The sequence below is a fragment of the Enhydra lutris genome, unplaced genomic scaffold, assembly GCF_002288905.1.
Source record: "Enhydra lutris kenyoni isolate GAN:26980312 unplaced genomic scaffold, ASM228890v2 scaffoldscaffold2, whole genome shotgun sequence".
In the NCBI taxonomy this organism is placed as follows: Eukaryota; Metazoa; Chordata; class Mammalia; order Carnivora; family Mustelidae; genus Enhydra; species Enhydra lutris.
Window position 1 is genome coordinate 77,713,476 of NW_019154086.1, and position 21,242 is coordinate 77,734,717.

The following is a 21,242-nucleotide window of genomic DNA, read 5'->3' on the forward strand; positions in this document are numbered from 1 at the left end:
CAGTCTCCCTAAAATACCAAGCGAAGTGAAGGCTTAAAAATTTAGAAAATAAAATTTCTAAAGCCAATGCTAATCCCAGGTATGGGCAAGTGCATCCCTGAATTTATAGTGGGTGGTGAGTCATAAATTTATTAATGAAACACCAACTAAGACAGGAGTTATATGCCTCAAACACTGAGATTCATTCATATAATTTCTCCCTAATAGCAGACTGTATTTGTTAGGGTTCTATAGAGAAAAAGAGCCAGTAATATATAAATAAAACCAATAGGATTCCTATAAAAGGAGATTTAATACAAAGAATTTGTCCATGTGATTCTAGAGGCAAAGTCTCATGATCTGCTGTCTGCAAGCTGAAGACCCAGGAAAGTTGGTGGTATAATTCAGTCTGTGTCCAGAGGCTTAAGAACCAGGGCAACTGATGGTTTAAATCCCATCTTGAGGGCCAGAAAAGATGAGATGAGGTATCCCAAGCAAAGATCTCAGACAGACACACAGGAAGCAAAAAGGGGGGAAATTTCTCCTTTCTCTGCCAGTATTCTACTCACATCCTGGACAGATTGGATAATGCCCACCTAAACTAGGAAGGGCAAGCTACTGAATCTGGAGATTTAAATGCTAATCTCATCTGGAAACTTGCCCACAAACAGATCCAGATACTGTTCAATCTGGGCACCTTGTGATCAGCCAAAATGACATAGAAGATTAACTAACACAAGTCCACTCCTTGTCAACTTGGCAATCATGTGTATCTCCATAAGCCATACTTAATCTTCAAAGAAAGAAAATAAGAAGGTCATAATTTTGGTTTACATGATAAAACTATCTTCCTACAACAAAAACCCATTACCCTCTTGCACAGAAAAAGAGATAAAGTCTTTGAGTGGGTTTATTACTGTCTTCATATCCCAGAACTAAATACTATGATATGAAATTAATAATACCTAAATACTATGATAAAAAAATCAATACCCTTTATGTTACATGATAAGGGAACAAGAGAGGAAAGAAAATGAAAACAGTAGAGCAGGAATGGGGACCATTTGCATTTGGGCTACTTCTTATAATTTCTTGTGCTTTCAGTGTCTGTTCAAGCCTGATCATGTACAATATCTCTTTCACTTGATGATGGAATATTGATTTGCATTCCAAACTTTATGGCTCAATAGGCCAGATAACAACCAGTTTATGACATGCAGCTCAGGTTGCATGGTAACTTCATGTCCTGTGGTTAAGCATTCAAATTTTACTAAGGCCCAACAGCTGGCAAGTGCAGTTTCTCAAAAGAGAACTATTTATCTGTGGCTGATGGTAGGGCCTTGCTCCAAAATCCTATGTTGTAATTCACCTATAGAGGCCTGCCAAAGATTCCATATAACATCCTCATCTGCCACTGATCCTTCAAACACCATGGCATCTTCTGGATTAAATGGTTGAGTCTTCTCTTGTTCTGGGCCTATTAATGACTAAATATTTGTGCCCCCCACCAAAAAAAAAAAAATCATATGTTGAAGCTCTATCCGCAATACGCTGATGGTTAATTTATGTTGTTTATATGCCACCCAGTTTAGGTTATTTTGCTATAGCAACCTGAGCTGACTTAAGACAGGGCCCCACCGAGGATAGCTACTTTTTGGTCACTTGGTAAATGGGCCAGAGTATCACACCCAACTGAGGAGTATATTGCTTCCAAAATCTGAAGAAACCCACAGGCATTGTGTCCCTTTTTTGATTGTAGAAGGGGTCAGATGTAACAATTTATCCTTTACCTGAGAAGGTATATCTCAACAAGCCAACATCACTGGACCCCCAAAAAAAGTTAACCACCATATTTCCCTACCCCAAACATCAATCCTTATCTGTAAAACAGTGTATCTGTTTCACTGTATTTGTCAGATATCTTGAACATCTCTTCAATGCTTAAAATTCTTCTTCTAATTCCTAGCTTCCTTTTAAGTTAATACTTTATTTATTCTTCTCTCTGATATGAGGGATTTGAAAGGCAGGGCAGGAGGTCATGGGGGGAAGGGAGGGGAAAAAATGAAATAAGATGGGATTGGGAAGGGAGAAAAACCATAAGAAAATCTTAATCTCAGGAAACAAACTGAGGGTTGCGGGTATGGGGAGGATGTGGGGAGGAGGGATAGAGTGGCTCGGTTATGGACATTGGGGAGGGTATGTGCTATGCTGAGTGCTGTGAATTGTATAAGACTGAGGATTCACAGAACTGTACCCCTGAAGCTAATACATTATAAGTTAATAACATTTTTTTTAAAAAGTTTATTCTTTAGTCTCAGATCATGTTTCATCATTCCTTCTTATAAATATATTGATATCAAAAGAATGTCAATTACCTGTCACATTTATAGATGTTACATTTACATCAGGTTGAAGACCTCCTATTCTAACATGGAAGTCACCTACTAATGAGAAAATTCTTATATGGATTACAACATTGGTGAGCATCACCAGGGCACTTGGGTGACAAAAACAAACTTAAGAATTAAAGTCTCACCCAAGAACCAGAAAATTTCAAAACTGCAACATTTTGCTGTTTTTTGTTTTGCTTTGCTTTTGAGATGTTTCTCAAGTACATCTTCAGGATGAAAAAGAGGATTAATTTCCTGGTTATGGAGTAGAAACTCTGGAGTTGGACTTCCTGCCTGAGTTCAGCATCTGCTTTCTTATTTACTGAGTTTATAATCCTGGGAAGTTATAAATATTATTATGCCTCAGTTTTCCTATCAGTAAAAAGGCCATAATTATGTATGCTAAAATGCATTGGTTAGATAAGACACTGTTAGGAACTTAGAAAAGAGCCTGTCACAAACTAAAAACTCAGTAAATATGAGTTATCCATTATTATTATGATTATTAGTGCAAAGACAAGGAGTACACTTTTTCTTAAGCATTTAAAAAGTATCAGTTGTCTGTAAATGCACAAGCATGAGCTGAAACTTTGAAATCTGGTATCCACTTATGGAGTGGTTTTGAGATTCAGACTAGACAATATAAGAAACGGCATTGTAAACTGATATATAATATGTGGTTTTGTTGCATTATTAGCATCACACAAGCATATAAGTAGAATGGCTTACAGATTTCTTAGGCAGTGCATTTTTTTACTTTTTACCTTGAATGCTTTTGGCATTCAGTTGAGACTGATTTCTCCTCAAGAAAGTCTCTGGGACCAAAGGAGAAATGCAGTGTAATTTGTTCTTGATCCCTTGAGTTTTCCAAAGCTCTCCAAGGAATGTGGAAATAAAACTTTAGAATTTTTTCTTAAATTTTATCGCACCCTTGTTTTAATTCTATAAAAATGCTTGTGGGTATGATGGGAATGACAACTCAAATTTTTGATATGTTCATGCCAAATATTCATGAGGCATATGTTTTGGTCAACAATGTTTTAGGCATGTTTTCTGAGTCTTAACCAGGGGTTAAAATGTCTTGTTCTAGACACATTGACATTTTGGTAAATTATCATACTGGATGTTGAATTAATAACATTGAAATCATTATTAAAAATGGTTGCTAAAATAAAAATACTTTAAAATATTTAATTATAAAGTAAACTATTCCTGTTAAAAAGCTGACCAATATTGAGCAAAGAGCAAAATTTCTCAAGACCCCTGATTGCTTATGTAAAAAAAAGATAATGAAATGCCTATTAATTTCTGAATTTTACATGTAGTGATATTCTTTTATTCAAAATCAAGACAAACTTTGAAAAGAAAAATATATCTTTCATTGTTCTTATTCTTAAAACTAAATCAATTTTTTTCTGTTACCTATTGTAAGATATATTTATGACTTTTTAAACATACGTGTGTTATTTTATCTTTTTCCTTAGCATTATGAATATATCTCTGTCTGCTCCCCATGTCCACATCCACATCCAGTTGTTTGCAAGAATCATCAACAATGAGCCATTATGTCAAGATCAACGAGTACTGTTCTTAAAAGAGTGAGGAGAGCAAAAAAGCACACATAGTACTAAAATGCTTTTATGTTAAGGTTCTGCTTTTGAAGTTGAACACATTCTTACATGCTTAACTCTTTTTGTTTCAAGTGAAACTTCTGATTCCCTTATCAGATGAAATCTCTTCTATCATTGCTAAATGTCTTGTATATATTTTGTGGAGGAAAGATGGCATATCCTATGATCATTTCTTCTTATTTGTTTCTCTAGTTATTTTATTTTGCAATAGGCCAATGATTATTGGCTTTTAAAAAAAAATTTATTTCTTTTCAGCATAACAGTATTCATTGTTTTTGCACCACACCCAGTGCTCCATGCAATCCTTGCCCTCCTTAATACCCACCACCTGGTTCCCCCAACATCCCACCCCCCGCCCCTTCAAAACCCTCAGATTGATTTTCAGAGTCCATAGTCTCTCATGATTCACCTCCCCTTCCAATCACCCTCAACTCCCTTCTCCTCTCCATCTCCCCTTGTCCTCCATGTTATTTGTTATGATCCACAAATAAGTGAAACCATAAGATAATTGACTCTCTCTGCTTGACTTATTTCACTCAGCATAATCTCTTCCAGTCCCATCCATGTTGCTACAAAAGTTGGGTATTCATCCTTTCTGATGGAGGCATAATACTCCATAGTGTATATGGACCACATCTTCCTTATCCATTCGTCCGTTGAAGGGCATCTTGGTTCTTTCCACAGCTTGGCGACCGTGGACATTGCTGCTATAAACATTGGGGTACAGATGGCCCTTCTTCTCACTACATCTGTATCTTTGGGGTAAATACCCAGTAGTGCAATGGCAGGGTCATAGGGAAGCTCTATTTTTAATTTCTTGAGGAATCTCCACACTGTTCTCCAAAGTGACTGCACCAACTTGCATTCCCTCCAACAGTGTAAGAGGGTTCCCCTTTCTCCACATCCTCTCCAACACATGTTGTTTCCTGTCTTGCTAACTTTGGCCATTCTAACTGGTGTAAGGTGGTATCTCAATGTGGTTTTAATTTGAATCTCCCTGATGGCTAGTGATGATGAACATTTTTTCATGTGTCTGATAGCCATTACTATGTCTTCATTGGAGAAGTGTCTGTTCATATCTTCTGCCCATTTTTTTCTATGATTGTCTGTTTTGTGTGTGTTGAACTCATACAGCAATTCAGTAACGTGGCAGGATACAATGTACAGAAATGTACATTCTGTACATTTCTGTACATTTGTACATACATACATACAAAGTACATACATCAATGTACAGAAATCGGAGACTTTCTTATACACTAACAATGAAAATACAGAAAGGGAAATTAGAGAATTGATTCCATTTACTATAGCACCAAGAACCATAAGATACCTGGGAATAAACCTAACCAAAGAGGTAAAGGATCTGTACTCGAGGAACGACAGAACACTCATGAAAGAAATTGAAGAAGACACAAAAGGAGGGAAGACCATTCCATGCTCTTGGATCAGAAGAATAAACATTGTTAAAATGTCTCTACTGCCTAGAGCAATCTATACTTTTAATGCCATTCTGATCAAAATTCCACTGGTATTTTTCAAAGAGCTGGAGCAAATAATCCTAAAATTTGTATGGAATCAGAAGAGACCCTGAATCACTAAGGAAATGTTGAAAAACAAAAACAAAACTGAGGGCATCACGTTACCTGATTTCATGCTTTACTACAAAGCTGTGATCACCAAGACAGCATGGTACTGGCATAAAAACAGACACATAGACCAGTGGAACAGATTAGAGAGCCCAGATATGGACCCTCAACTCTATGGTCAAATAATCTTCGACAAAACAGGAAAAAATATACAGTGGAAAAAAGACAGTCTCTTCAATAAGTGGTGTTGGGAAAACTGGACAGCTATATGTAGAAGAATGAAACTCAACCATTCTCTTACACCATACACAAAGATAAACTCAAAATGGATAAAAGACCTCAATGTGAGACAGGAATCCATCAAAATCCTAGAGGAGAACATAGGCAGTAACCTCTTCGATATCAGCCACAGCAACTTCTTTCAAGATATGTCTCCAAAGGCAAAGGAAACAAAAGCAAAAATGAACTTTTGGGACTTCATCAAGATCAACAGCTTCTGCACAGCAAAGGAAACAGTCAACAAAACAAAGAGGCAACCCACAGAATGGGAGAAGATATTTGCAAATGACAATACAGACAAAAGGTTGATATACAGGATCTATAAAGAACTCCTCAAGCTCAACACACACAAAACAATCATATAAAAAAATGGGCAGATTATTGGCTTTTGATTCTCACTTGCCTGGCATCTCTTGAAAATAGTTGCAGGCTCTGGCAGCTGGTGAACTCAGGCTTCAATCCCAGTTCTACTTACAAGCTGTGTGCCATTTGGCAAGTCTCTTAAAATCTCTGGCCCTTAATTTAGTACTTTATTAAGTGATTATAGCAATTCCAAAATACCCAGGATTGTTGTAAGAATTGTACTAGATGCTATACATGAAATTGTATATACCCTAGTAGGTAATCCACAAATATTAAGACAGAAGAGGGGAAAGGTACCGTTTTTCCCAGTCCAAGATTTTTGGCAGATTCTCTTAAGCACTATAATCCATAAAGTTGCAAACCACTAAACTTTTCTTAAATGTTTATCTATATCAATTAAAAAGACATAAATGCACTAGGCCAAGTAGTCTGTGATGAAGCAATTATAAAGTTGGAAATTAATTTCTGATTAAAATTAAATTAATTTCTAATTAAAAATTTTAAATGTCCAATTAAAATTCTCCCAGAGCAGACTTTTTCCCTCTGATCTAGTACTCACTACTCTACTATTGTTTATCCTTAATGTAAAAGGAATCACAGTTATATGAAGGCCAGTTTTACCTGCCCTTCTCCCCCCACCCATATACTGGATTCTCAGCAATGGATTGGTGTCAACTAGTCCATCTAACGCCTACACTAAGAGCAACAAGAGTAACATAGCTGAACTATGCCAGTGGCTCTCAATGATTAAATGACAGACTTGGCTTGACCTCTAGATGGTTGTTTGGTTTGCCACCCATACCACTCATCATGACTGATGATGTCCACATGGATTTTTGTCTCTTTTAAATCTTTTCTAGATCTAAGAAATTCTTAGTATATTACTTTTTTCTTTTACTACATGAAAAATTAAATTGATATAATTACTATTATCCAAACTATTACTTAAAGTTTTCTGAATTTTCAGATATTTAGTGCATATTAGTCAAATAAGGACAAAGTGATAGGATTTCAAATTGTCTTATGCTTAAGAGAAAATGTAATTAGAAATACTAGGGTGACATATAGAACTGTCTGTTGGATTAATCATTTACCTCCACGCCATGGTTCAGATTTGCATATATGTCTCAGATATGCATATCCTATGAGATATTACTGCTTATTATTTTTAAAAATTTAATTTAATTTAATTTAATTTTTTATTAACATATTTGCGCAGGGGTACTGCTTATCAAATTTGAAAGCTGCATAAAAACCTTAGGGGAAAATTACTCTAAAGAAAAAAACAAATTTGTAGAGACTTGGGACCTTCAGGGTATGAGAAATTTATAAACAATATGTAAGTATGTTTCCCAAAATAGATATACTATAAAAATATATTGAAGGGATGCTTGGGTGGCTCAGTTGGTTAAGCGGCTGCCTTCGGCTCAGGTCATGATTCCAGCGTCCTGGGATCGAGTCCCACATCAGGCTCCTTGCTCCGTGGGGAGCCTGCTTCTCCCTCTGCCGCTTTGTCTGCTTGTGCTTACTCTCTCTCTCTCTCTGACAAATAAATAAATAAAATCTTAAAAAAAAAGAAATATATTGAATACAAAATGAGGATTATATTTAGTTTTCAGGAATAAAATTCTGGGTTTCCTAAAATCTAAAAAACAAACAAAAAACTATAAAATAAAGATTCTAGGGTTTTAAAGTTTATTTTCAGAAATCTCAATCATTTGAAATTAATACAAGGATAGAATCACCAGTAACATCTCGCCACTATAAGATTAAAGAAAAAATTTAATTACTTCCAAGTATAAAAGCCTATATTATCTAATGAGTTCTACTTCAGTTTTGAGTATCACTATGTTAGACACTATTAAGTGGTTATCAAAAATCTTCCTGTTTCAATTTTTTCATTTCACCTCCATTAGGAACCTGGAAAGCTAAGTATGTATGTTGTCAATCACCATTTTCAGGTAGCAGTTACTATATAACACAGGAGTTATGTGGCATAAGTGGAAGTTTGCTGAGGAGATTCTGGGGAAAGGGTCTTCTTTATAAAGGAAGTTTCTTTTTGTCTTAAATGAGAGTTCCAAAGCTTGAAGTCTCAGGACCATTTTGTGACCATGAGAGACAGCTAAGGAAATCATCTCAAATTTTGAGCTACTGAACTAACATCAGTAGCTACCTACCTTTACCTCTTTTGTTATATCAAGAGAGCAATAAACCTCTAGTCTGTTTTATTTTGTTTTTTTTTTTTTAAACCAGTGTGAGTCTGGCTTTTTGTTATCTACTGCTGAAAAAAAAACCATTTCTGAATCCACTTATAACTGTCATAAATAAGTATTACTAATTGTGAATACATTACATTTATAATGAACATAAATTGAAAATCTATCCTACTTGAATTGTCAACTTGGTGTAATAAAATGTTATGAAAGTTTTCCAAGGAACCCAAAGAATCCCCAGACACCACAAAACAGGTCTTGTGGGTATGTGGAAAGAACAAGAAGAATAATAAGTTATTCTGCTTTTAGCTAGAATACTTCTATATTTATTTATTAAGCTTTCATGTTAGTGTTCTTTTGAAAAAGGAGTTCTATAACTAAAATATTTCTGAAAGCCACTAGTGAAAGAAAAAGAAAATGTTAGGCTATCTGTTGAAAATCCTGAGTTCCAGTCCCACTCTGACTTTATAACTTCTTAATAATATTGCTTTTGATAAGATAATTATTAAATCTTTAAATATTCAGACATATATCACATATTTTTACATGAAAACTTTCATCTAAAAGTTTGCTGAATCTCGCAGTAATATTTGTGGCAATGACTGACAAAATTCTAAACACTGGTTCATTATATTACTTTTAAAGATGTTTCTGTATGTGTACAGGATTAAAAATGTGACTGGTGAGTTGCCTAATATTTCTAATATGTGATTACTCATTGAAAAGGATTGCAGACAAACAGAAATGTCAACAGATGGATATTTTTGCACAAGAACATCTACCTCACATGTAAACTGAAAACTGCATATAGTGGATGACTCTCCAAAGTAATATTTTCTGTATACCTTTGTTTTAATAAAAATTTTATGTATTTTTATGTTCACATGATACTAGTGTCCTTAATCTCTATTAAATATCAAAAATAGAAAAGTCATAAATAATAAATATATATGAAAATAACAAAAAAATTCTATTTGTACACTAAAAATATAAAATTGCTCCTCATAAACTTTACATGAACCTGATAGGGGTGTGGAATTCAAAAAATCTTTTTCATGTAATCAGTTTTAAAATCCTTCTTTAAATTACTTCACCTAAATTTTAAGCTAAAATTAGGTTGAAAATTTTAGGAATATATAAAGTTACCATAGAAACTCAAAATTTTAAAAGGAGATCTTTAGCAAGAAAGACTTTTATTTCCCTAGAAAACCAGAAAATATTTTCCCAAGAAAAAATAATACTTATGTTATTACCACTAATTCTCATAGTAGGAAAGAGATAAAAGTGGGTGAGTGCCTGGTCTTGCCAAAATAAGTTACCTTGGAATTATGTCTGGAGGAGTAGTTTTAGATTTAAGATGATTCTTATAATTTAAAGCTCACTAAATATGGGAAAGTACCAAATTTGACACTTAAAAGGCAAAGAATTGCATTAGATGCAACCCACCCAAAAACTCTCCATGAATTCTTAGTTTCTTTTTCATGTGTCTGGGCCTCTTCCTCCTCTTCTTTTTTCTCCTCTTCCTCCTCCTCCTTTTTTCTTAACAGTCATCTAAAGTGTTTAAGCAATCAAATTTCCCATAGCTACAGTTTATCTGCCACTCCTTCTGGGCCCTTCCAGTCAGCAATTACACTAATCTGCCCTGGCATTGTTAGGAAATTACACATTCTTAAAGCTTTTCCTTTGGACTCCCCTGTACCACCTGCCCTGGTGTCTTCTACTAGCAAGCATTGATCTTTCTAGGTCGCAAACTTAACCAGTGTTACAGTGATCTCTGCTAGTTGTGACCATCAACCACCAGTTTGTTGGCACATTTATGGTTTCTTCAAATGTCTTTCAGATTAAACTTCATGGACTTTTGAAAGTTATAATCTGACACTGTTCATGATTTTGGAAGGTATTTATAGTGAAGCCCTTTATTAGAAATATGAAAATAACAGTGAGTATGGACAAAATGCTTGTTTTGGTACCTGCAAAATGTTTCATATCAATTTTCTCACTCATCTCAAACAACATTAAAGAAAGCACTTCTAAGGAATTTTTTTTTTCTCAAAAACTGGTAGACTTGTATTAATGAAGCAAATCTGTGTAACTCCAAAATCTTTTCCTTCTTAGTTGCCTTACAGGCAGGCATAACACATTGAGGGCCGGAGGCTCAGAGTCTTCCTGCTCTGGAAATGAGCATTAGGCACTCATTATATCTTCTGATTATGGTTTTAACTGGAATATTTTTATGAAATGTCATATTCCTCTTCATATGTTCTCTCTAATGTAGGAACATACCTTCTTGTTCTCAAAAAAAAAAAATCTCAGTACCATAGATTTCCAGGGTAGATTTATAAGTATAGCATAGTGGATAGATACCTAGATAAACACTGATATGTACATACATTTCCGAATAGAAAAACTTATAAATATGTGGAAATTAAATAAAATACAAAATATAAAAAATCAAAAAGGAAATTAGAAATACTTTGAGATTAATGAAAACAAATAAAATGCATACAAAAATACAGAATATTGCTAAAGCACTAGCTAGAAGGAAATTTATACCTGTAAACACATTAATAAAGAAGAAGGAGTTGGGTTTAAGATGGAGGCATAGCAAGAGCTTGAAATTACATCCTCCCATGGGCACAAAAATTCTACAATTACAGGGGAAGCAGTAAGCATGCATCTGGTGCACCTCTGCTGGCTGGGCTCCTTCTAGGGCCTGTGCAGCCCTCTGTGGCTGGAAGGGAAATGGAGGAAGAGCCAGAGCTCAAGGGGCACCCCTAACGCTGCTGATGGAGATCTTGCCCCTTTGCTGCCAGGAGCCCCCTTCTTTTTTTTTTTTTTTTTTTTTTTTTAAAAATATTTTATTTATTTATTTGTCAGAGAGAGAGAGAGCTCGAGAGTGAGCACAAGCAGATAGAGTGGCAGGCAGAGGCAGAGGGAGAAGCAGGCTCCCTGCTGAGCAAGGAGCCCAATGTGGGACTCGATCCCAGGACGCTGGGATCATGACCTGAGCCAAAGGCAGCGGCTTAACCCACTGAGCCACCCAGGCGTCCCCAGGAGCCCCCTTCTTAACTGGGCCCTAGTGCTTTCAAGCTCCCCAGTGGCCTGGGGCTCACAAGTGGAATGGTCGCTGAGGCCCAGGACATTGTGTCTCTCAATTCAGAAGATGATAGCCTTAGTGAAGAAGGACAAGAACTCTCAGAGGAGGATGATGAGGTATATTAGTAACTGTGTATCAGGCAGGGGAGAGTAATACAGATTCACTTAAGAAGATCCCGAAATTTCCTCAGCAGACTACTGAAGTGTACTTCATGCAATGAAATGAATCCTCCTCTTCTACTTCATTGCAACAGATGTTGGGCTCCTCATGAGAACTGGCTTCCTGAAGATAAAGTGAAAGATAAAGGTAAAATGCCTGAGAAAGACAAACTAGAAAACTAAACTCAAGTAAAAGAGGGCTTTGATGTCCCTGATGGTTAAGGAAAAAAAAAAAAAAATACAGTGACTAGTAACACAGAGAACCATGTGTTGAGGAAAATGATGATAAAATCATACAAGGTTCCCAATCCCCAAAAAGTGAGGACCATTCTCAGTCATCAACTTCTTCTTTTTTTTTTTTTAGATTTTTTTTTTAATTTTATTTTTTATAAACATATAATATATTTTTATCCCCAGGGGTACAGGTCTGTGAATCGCCAGGTTTACACACTTCACAGCACTCACCATAGCACATACCCTCCCCAATGTCCATAATCCCACCCCCCCAACCCCCCTCCCCCCATTAACCCTCAGTTTGTTTTGTGAGATTAAGAGTCACTTATGGTTTGTCTCCCTCCCAATCCCATCTTGTTTCATTTACTCTTCTCCTACCCCCTTAACCCACCATGTTGCATCTCCTCTCCCTCATATCAGGGAGATCATATGATAGTTGTCTTTCTCCAATTGACTTATTTCGCTAAGCATGATACCCTCTAGTTCCATCCACGTCGTCGCAAATGGCAAGATTTCATTTCTTTTGATGGCTGCATAGTATTCCATTGTGTATATATACCACATCTTCTTTATCCATTCGTCTGTTGATGGACATCTAGGTTCTTTCCATAGTTTGGCTATTGTAGACATTGCTGCTATAAACATTCGGGTGCACATGCCCCTTTGGATCACTACGTTTGTATCTTTAGGGTAAATACCCAGCAGTGCAATTGCTGGGTCATAGGGTAGTTCTATTTTCAACATTTTGAGGAACCTCCATGCTGTTTTCCAGAGTGGTTGCACCAGCTTGCATTCCCACCAACAGTGTAGGAGGGTTCCCCCTTCTCCACATCCTCGCCAGCATCTGTCATTTCCTGACTTGTTAATTTTAGCCATTCTGACTGGTGTGAGGTGGTATCTCATTGTGGTTTTGATCTGTATTTCCCTGATGCCAAGTGATGTGGAGCACTTTTTCATGTGTCTGTTGGCCATCTGGATGTCTTCTTTACAGAAATGTCTGTTCATGTCCTCTGCCCATTTCTTGATTGGATTATTTGTTCTTTGGGTGTTGAGTTTGCTAAGTTCTTTATAGATTTTGGACACTAGCCCTTTATCCGATATGTCATTTGCAAATATCTTCTCCCATTCTGTCAGTTGTCTTTTGGTTTTGCTAACTGTTTCCTTTACTGTGCAAAAGCTTTTGATCTTGATAAAATCCCAATAGTTCATTTTTGCCCTTGCTTCCCTTGCCTTTGGCGATGTTCCTAGGAAGATGTTGCTGCGGCTGAGGTCGAAGAGGTTGCTGCCTGTTTCAATCTCCTTACTGGTTATGGGTCTGTTCAGGCTTTCTATTTCTTCCTGGTTCAGTTGTGGTAGTTTATATGTCTCTAGGAATGCATCCATTTCTTCCAGATTGTCAAATTTGTTGGCGTAGAGTTGCTCATAGTATGTTCCTATAATTGTCTGTATTTCTTTGGTGTTAGTTGTGATCTCTCCTCTTTCATTCATGATTTTATTTATTTGGGTCCTTTCTCTTTTCTTTTTGATAAGTCTGGCCAGGGGTTTATCGATCTTATTAATTCTTTCAAAGAACCAGCTCCTAGTTTCGTTGATTTGTTCTATTGATTTTTGGTTTCTATTTCATTGATTTCTGCTCTGATCTTTATGATTTCTCTTCTCCTGCTGGGTTTAAGGTTTCTTTCTTGTTCTTTCTCTAGCTCTTTTAGGTGTAGGGTTAGGTTGTGTACCTGAGACCTTTCTTGTTTCTTGAGAAAGGCTTGTACCGCTATATATTTTCCTCTCAGGACTGCCTTTGTTGTGTCCCACCGATTTTGAACCGTTGTGTTTTCATTATCATTTGTTTCCATGAATTTTTTCAATTCTTCTTTAATTTCCTGGTTGACCCATTCATTCTTTAGAAGGATGCTGTTTAGTCTCCATGTATTTGGGTTCTTTCCAAATTTCCTCTTGTGATTGAGTTCTAGCTTCAGAGCATTGTGGTCTGAAAATATGCAGGGAATGATTCCAATCTTTTGATAATGGTTGAGACCTGATTTAGGACTGAGAATATGATCTATTCTGGAGAATGTTCCATGTGCACTAGAGAAGAATGTGTATTCTTTTGCTTTGGGATGAAATGTTCTGAATATATCTGTGATGTCCATCTGGTCCAGTGTGTCATTTAAGGCCTTGATTTCCTTGTTGATCTTTTGCTTGGATGATCTGTCCATTTCAGTGAGGGGAGTGTTAAAGTCCCCTACGATTATTGTATTATTGTTGATGTGTTTCTTTGATTTTGTTATTAATTGGTTTATATAGTTGGCTGCTCCCTTGTTAGGGGCATAGATATTTAAAATTGTTAGATCTTCTTGTTGGACAGATCCTTTGAGTATGATATAGTGTCCTTCCTCATCTCTTATTATAGTCTTTGGCTTAAAATCTAATTGATCTGATATAAGGATTGCCACTCCTGCTTTTTTCTGATGTCCATTAGCATGGTAAATTCTTTTCCACCACCTCACTTTAAATCTGGAGGTGTCTTCAGGTTTAAGATGAGTTTCTTGTAGGCAACATATAGATGGGTTTTGTTTTTTTATCCATTCTGATACCCTGTGTCTTTTGATTGGGGCACTTAGCCCATTAACATTCAGGGTAAGTATTGAGAGATATGAATTCAGTGCCATTGTATTGCCTGTAAGATGACTGTTATTGTATATTGTCTCTGTTTCTTTCTGATCTACTACTTTTAGGGTCTCTCTTTGCTTAGAGGACCCCTTTCAATATTTCCTGTAGAGCTGGTTTGGTATTTGCAAATTCTTTCAGTTTTTGTTTGTCCTGGAAGCTTTTAATCTCTCCTTCTATTTTCAATGATAGCCTAGCTGGATATAGTATTCTTGGCTGCATGTTTTTCTCGTTTAGTACTCTGAATATATCATGCCACCTCTTCTGGCCTGCCAGGTCTCTGTGGATAAGTCTGCTGCCAATCTAATATTTTTACCATTGTATGTTACAGACTTCTTTTCCCGGGCTGCTTTCAGGATCTTCTCTTTGTCACTAAGACTTGTAAATTTTACTATTAGGTGATGGGGTGTGGACCTATTCTTATTGATTTTGAGGGGGGTTCTCTGAACCTCCTGGATTTTGATGCTTGTTCCCTTTGCCATATTGGGGAAATTCTCTCCAATAATTCTCTCCAATATACCTTCTGCTCCCCTCTCTGTTTCCTCTTCTTCTGGAATCCCAATTATTCTAATGTTGTTTCGTCTTATGGTGTCACTTATCTCTCGAATTCTCCCCTCGTGGTCCAGTAGCTGTTTGTCCCTCTTTTGCTCAGCTTCTTTATTCTCTGTCATTTGGTCTTCTGTATCACTAGTTCTTTCTTCTGCCTCATTTATCCTAGCAGTGAGAGCCTCCATTTTTGATTGCACCTCATTAATAGCTTTTTTGATTTCAACTTGGTTAGATTTTAGTTCTTTTATTTCTCCAGAAAGGGCTTTTATATCTCCTGAGAGTGTTTCTCTAATATCTTCCATGCCTTTTTCGAGCCCGGCTAGAACCTTGATAATTGTCATTCTGAACTCTAGATCTGACATATTACCAATGTCTGTATTGATTAGGTCCCTAGCCTTTGGTACTGCCTCTTGTTCTTTTTTTTGTGGTGAATTTTTCCGCCTTGTCATTTTGTCCAGATAAGAGTATATGAAGGAGCAAGTGAAATACTAAAAGGTTGGCAACAACCCCAGGAAAATATGCTTTAGCCAAATCAGAAGAGATCCCAAATCATGAGGGGGGAGAAAGGGGATAAAAAGAGGTTCAGAAAGAAGAAAAAAAAAAAAAAAAAGAAAGAAACAATTAAAAAAAGAAAACCAATAAAGAAAAAATATAAAAAGGAAAAAAAGAATATATATATTAGATAAACTAGTTAAAAAACATTAAAAAAGGAAAGGGTAAAAGTTAAAAAAATTTAGCAGAAGAAGAAAAATAAATTGAAAAAGAAAAAAAATTAAATTAACTGCAAGGCTAAGGAATCATGGGGAGAAAGCCATGAGTTCCGTGCTTTGCTTTCTCCTCCTCTGGAATTCCGCTGCTCTCCTTGGTATTGAAACTGCACTCCTTGGTAGGTGAACTTGGTCCTGGCTGGGCTTCTTGTTTATCTTCTGGGGGAGGGGCCTGTTGTAGTGATTCTCAAGTGTCTTTGCCCCGGGTGGAGTTACACTGCCCTTACCAGGGGCCGGGCTGAGTAATCTGCTCGGGTTTGCTTTCGGGAGCTTTTGTTCCCTGAGCGCTTTCCATAGAGTTCCGGAGGGCGGGAATGAAGATGGCGGCCTCCCGGTCTCCGGCCCGGATGAGCCGAGAGCCCGGGGCCCCACTCCTCAGTGCGCCCTCAGAGAACAGCGCCCAATTACTCCCGTCACCTTGCCTCCGGCCGCACTCCGAGCTGACTGAGCCTGCGACCAGTTCAAGGTAACCCCGAGCTTAGAGCTTACTCCTCAGCTCTGTCTCCGTAGCCGGCTTCCCTGTTCTAATACGTAAGCTCTGCGACACTCAGACACCCCGATCCTTCTGTGACCCTGCGGGACCTGAGGCCATGCTGACCCTGCGTCGGCTTCACCCCGGTTAAGCCTCTGGAGCGATGTCCCTCAGCGGAACAGACTCTTAAAAGTCCCGATTTTGTGCTCCGTTTCTCCACCGCTTGCTGGGAGCCAGCCCCTCCCCCCGCGGTCTATCTTCCCGTCGCTTTGGATTCACTTCTCCGCCAGTCCTACCTTTCAGAAAGTGGTTGATTTTCTGTTTCTAGAGTTGCTATTCTTCTTCTCTTCAATCTCCCATTGGATTTGTAGGTGTTTGCAATCTTTAGATAAGCTATCTAGCTGATCTCCCACTACCTGAAGTAGTCAGCCTGCTACTTCTCCGCCATCTTGACTCCTTCCCTCAGTCATCAACTTCTAACAACATTTATAACAGCCAAGAAAACATCAAAGAGTTTGAAAGGGAAGAAACACAAGACAAAGAAAAAAAATCATAGAATCTAGTTTTTCCCTTAATGCCATTGAACCTTGTGTGATTTACCAATGACAGCCTAAATATGGTTGTATTGTTCATGGCAAAACAGGACATTTTATGGCAGACTTTATGTGTGCAAAGAAGCTAAAGAGAAGGATAAGTCCTGTTCAGTATGTAGACAACCAATTCAAATAATTGTGCTAACTTTCTTCTCTTAGCGGACATGCTTATAAAAGTAAAATTCTGTATTTCTAACTGCATATCTCTAAAAATTTAGACATGATTTTTTTTTACACTTGTCAAAGCAAGAATGTATCTCAGTACATGTAGATTTCTACTCTGTAGTATAATTTACCTACTTTGGGAGGGGGAATAGTAAATACTTCCCTTTAGAAAAATTTCACTTCTGTTAATATTTTATATTTTGGTTTTAATGTTATTTAAATTGGATATATAGCTCATTCTTAACTCCTGGTCCTCATATTTTAAATGATTTAGACTTCCTTAAAATTCAGAGAAGTATCTGATTTTGAAAAATTTAAGTAAGACACTTAAAGTAAGTTATGTACATTCAGGGTACGGTGTGCAGTGATTATGCTACTTACAAAACATTCAAATCTGCAAATAATTTCATTTGCCTAGTCACTTAATTGTCTAATTTTTTTAGTTTTAATATACACATATTATTTATTGATTTATAAATAAAAATATTAAATGTTTGATTTTTTAAAATCTGTAATTATATGTGGAATAATTACTCTAAAAATGACATGATATTGGGGCACCTGGGTGGCTCAGTGGGATAAAGCCTCTGCCTTTGGCTCGGGACATGATCACAGGCTCCTGGGATCAAACCCCATATGGGGTTCTCTGCTCAGCGGGGAGCCTGCTCCTCCCTTCAGGCCCATGCCGCCTGCCTCTCTGCCTACTTGTCATCTCTGTCCGTCAAATAAATAAATAAAATTAAATAAATAAATAAATAAAAATGACCTGATACATAGTCCTGGGGTCTGGGATCAAGTTCTGCATCAGGCTCCTTGCTCAGCAGAGAATCTGTTTCTCCCTTTCCTTCTGTTGCTGCTTCTCTTTCTCACTCTCCATCAAATAAATAAAATCTTAAAAAAAAAATAAATAAAAGTTACCTGATAATTGAATGAACAGTTTCCACAACGAAGAAGTAAATGATAACATCAAGAGGGAGAAAGGAAGAGACATGGACTTGTCAAGGAAAAAAAAATCAAAACACACACATACACACACACAAAACACCACATTCATGGTGAGTCCCAATCAGGAGGGATATAAAAGGTATAGAACCTCTCACTGAGGAATTAGATTCCAACTCCATATCAGCGATGCCAGCTCTTAGATCCTTCACAGGAGTGAAATCCCAAATCATTAGGTTTTAAAAATCGGTGGAGGGATACTTGGGTGGCTCAGTCAGTTGAGCATCCAACTTCTGATTTTGGCTCAGGTCATGATCTCAGGGTCCTGGGATCAAGCCCCCTGTCTGGCTCCACACTTAGCAGGGAGTCTGCTTGAGATTCTCTCTCTCTCTCTCTCTTTCTCTTTCTGTCTCTCAAATAAATAAATAAATATTTAAAAATATATCAACAGAGATTATGTTCAAAAAACTATAGAGAATGGAAAATTCACTCTTAAAGTGTTTCTATGCAGATTACTCAATTTGGAAGCCAGCACACACACACACACACACACACACACACACACCAATTTGAAAAGTGATAGACGATATGTAGAAGAGACCCATTTACTAAATTTAAAGCGTCTACCGGGAAGGCGGAAGCAGCAGGGACCCTCCTCAGAGACTTCTCTGTCTGGTGGGAGCCATTTTTGAGATCTTAAACTATCTTACTAATATTCACGCTAATGGGCACTATTTTGGAATTCTCCCTCCAAGTTGCTAGTACCAGTGGGTGTGCCCTGCTGAGAGCTCAAACCTTCAATATGCCATGATGGCCATGGATCCACCCCACAGGTGAACTGGGGGAAATCATAATATGAGAAAATCTCATAGCTAATATTATACTCAGTGGGGGAAATCTGAAAGCTTTTTCTCTAAAAACAGTAATAAGACAAGGATGCCCACTCTCCCCACTTTTATTCAGCATAATATTGAAAATACTAGCTACAGCAATTAGGCAAGGGAAACAAAAACAAAAACAAAAACAAAGGTATCCCAGTCAGAAAGGATGAAGTAAAACTGTTACTATTTGCAAATGACATAATATTATATTCAAAAAATTCTAAAGAATGCAACAAAAAACTGCTACAACTAAGAAATTAAGAAATTCTACAACAGAGAAATTAAGAAAATAATCCATTTACAATTGCATTAAAAAGAGTAAAATACCTAGAAATAAATTTAACCAAAGAAGTGAAAGACCTGTATAATAAAAAATTGTAAGATACTGATGAAAGAAATTGATTAAGATACTAATAAGTGGAAAGATATTTCATGCTCATGGATTGGAAGAAATAAGATTGTTAAAGTGTCCATATATCCAAAGAAATGTACAGAATCAATGTCAGACTTAACAAAATTCCAATGGCATACTTCACAGAACTAGAACAAATAATTCTAAAACGTGTATGGAACCACAAGAGACTCCAAATAGATCAAAGCAATCTTAAAAAAGAAGAACAAAGCTGGAGACATCACACTCTTTGAATTCAAGCTATACTACAAAGCTATATTAATCAAAACTGTATGGTATTGGTACCAAAACAGACACACAGATCAAAGGAACAGAATAGAGAGTCCAGAGGTAAACTCCCACATATATAGATATCAAGAGCCAAGAACATACAAAGAGCCAAGAACATACAAAGGAGAAATGACAGTTTCTTCAATAAATGCTACTAGGAAAATTGGATAGCCATTTGCAAAAGAATGAAACTAGGTCACTGTTGCATCAAATACACACCAAAAAACAAACAAACACAAACAAACAAACAAAACTAAATTGACTAAAAACTTGAATGTAAAATCCAAAATCATAAAATTCCTAGAAGAAAACATATGTAGTAATCTCTTTGACTTTGGTCTTAGCAACATCTTTGTGTGTTGACTCCAATGGCAAAGGAAACAAAAGCAAAAAATAAACAAATGGAACTACACCAAACTGAAAGACTCCTGCATAGCAAAAGAAACAATAATCAAAATAAAAAAGCAACTCACTAAGTAGGAGAAGATGTTTGCAAACCATATATTCAATAAAGTGTTATTATTCAAAATACATCAAGAACTTAAACAACTCAACAACCAAAATTAAACAACCTAATTAAAAAATGAGCAAATAGTCTGAATAGACAAATCCGCCAAAAGAAACATACAAATGGCCAGCAGGCAAACAAGAAGATGATTGATAATACTAATAGTGAGATGCAAATTAATTATCATCTCATACCTGTTAGAATGGATATTGTCAAAAGATAAGAAATAACATGTACTAGAGATGATACAGAGAAAAAGGAATCTCTGTACACTGTTGGTGAGATTGTAAATTGGTGCTGTTACTGTGGAAAACTGTATGGAAACCTCCAAAAACATTAAGAATAAGATTACTACATGAGCCAACTCTTCCCTTTCTGGGTAATTATCTGAAGAATACAAAAAATACTGGGACTTCCTGGGGAGATGACAGAGTAGGAGGATGCTAAGCTCATCTTGTCCCAAGGATACAATGAGATATCACTTATATCAATATAATATTGCACTTAGAAAACTACCCAAAGACTGGCAGACCAGATTCTCCACAGCTAAATGTAGAGAAGTGGCCAAAATCAAAGAAGATAAGAATGACAGAGACATGGTGGGGAACCAAATGGATCCATGGAACTGTTCCAGGAAGAGAGGGCCATGGAGGTGTGGAGAGGGGCAACCAAATTGGTAAAGAGCAGTTAAAATTTCACTATTTTCAGATGACGTACTATATAGAGAAAATTCTACAGTCTCCACAAAAAACTACTAGAACAGATAAAGGAATTCAATAAGTTTGAAGAATACAAAAACAGTATACAAAAATTTGTTGCATTTCTATACACTAATAACAAAGTAGCAGAAAGAGAAGTTAAGAAAACAATCCTATTTACAACAGCACCAAAAATAATAAAATACCTAGGAATAAACTTAACCAAGGAGGTGAGAGATCTGTACCCTGAAAACTATAAGACATTGATGAAAGCATTTGGAGATAACGCAAACTGGAAAGATATTGCGTGTTCATGGACTGGAAGAACATGTTAAAATGTCCATACTACTCAAAGCAATCTACAGATCAAATGCATTTTTTATCAAAATGC

General features: G+C 36.7%; 1 pseudogene; it reads left to right on the forward strand.

Annotated features, from left to right (window-relative positions):
* Nucleotides 1-11,564: 11,564 nt before the first annotated feature.
* On the forward strand, nt 11,565-17,134 carry LOC111146674 (annotated as a pseudogene).
* The last annotated feature ends 4,108 nt before the right edge of the window (nt 17,135-21,242 follow it).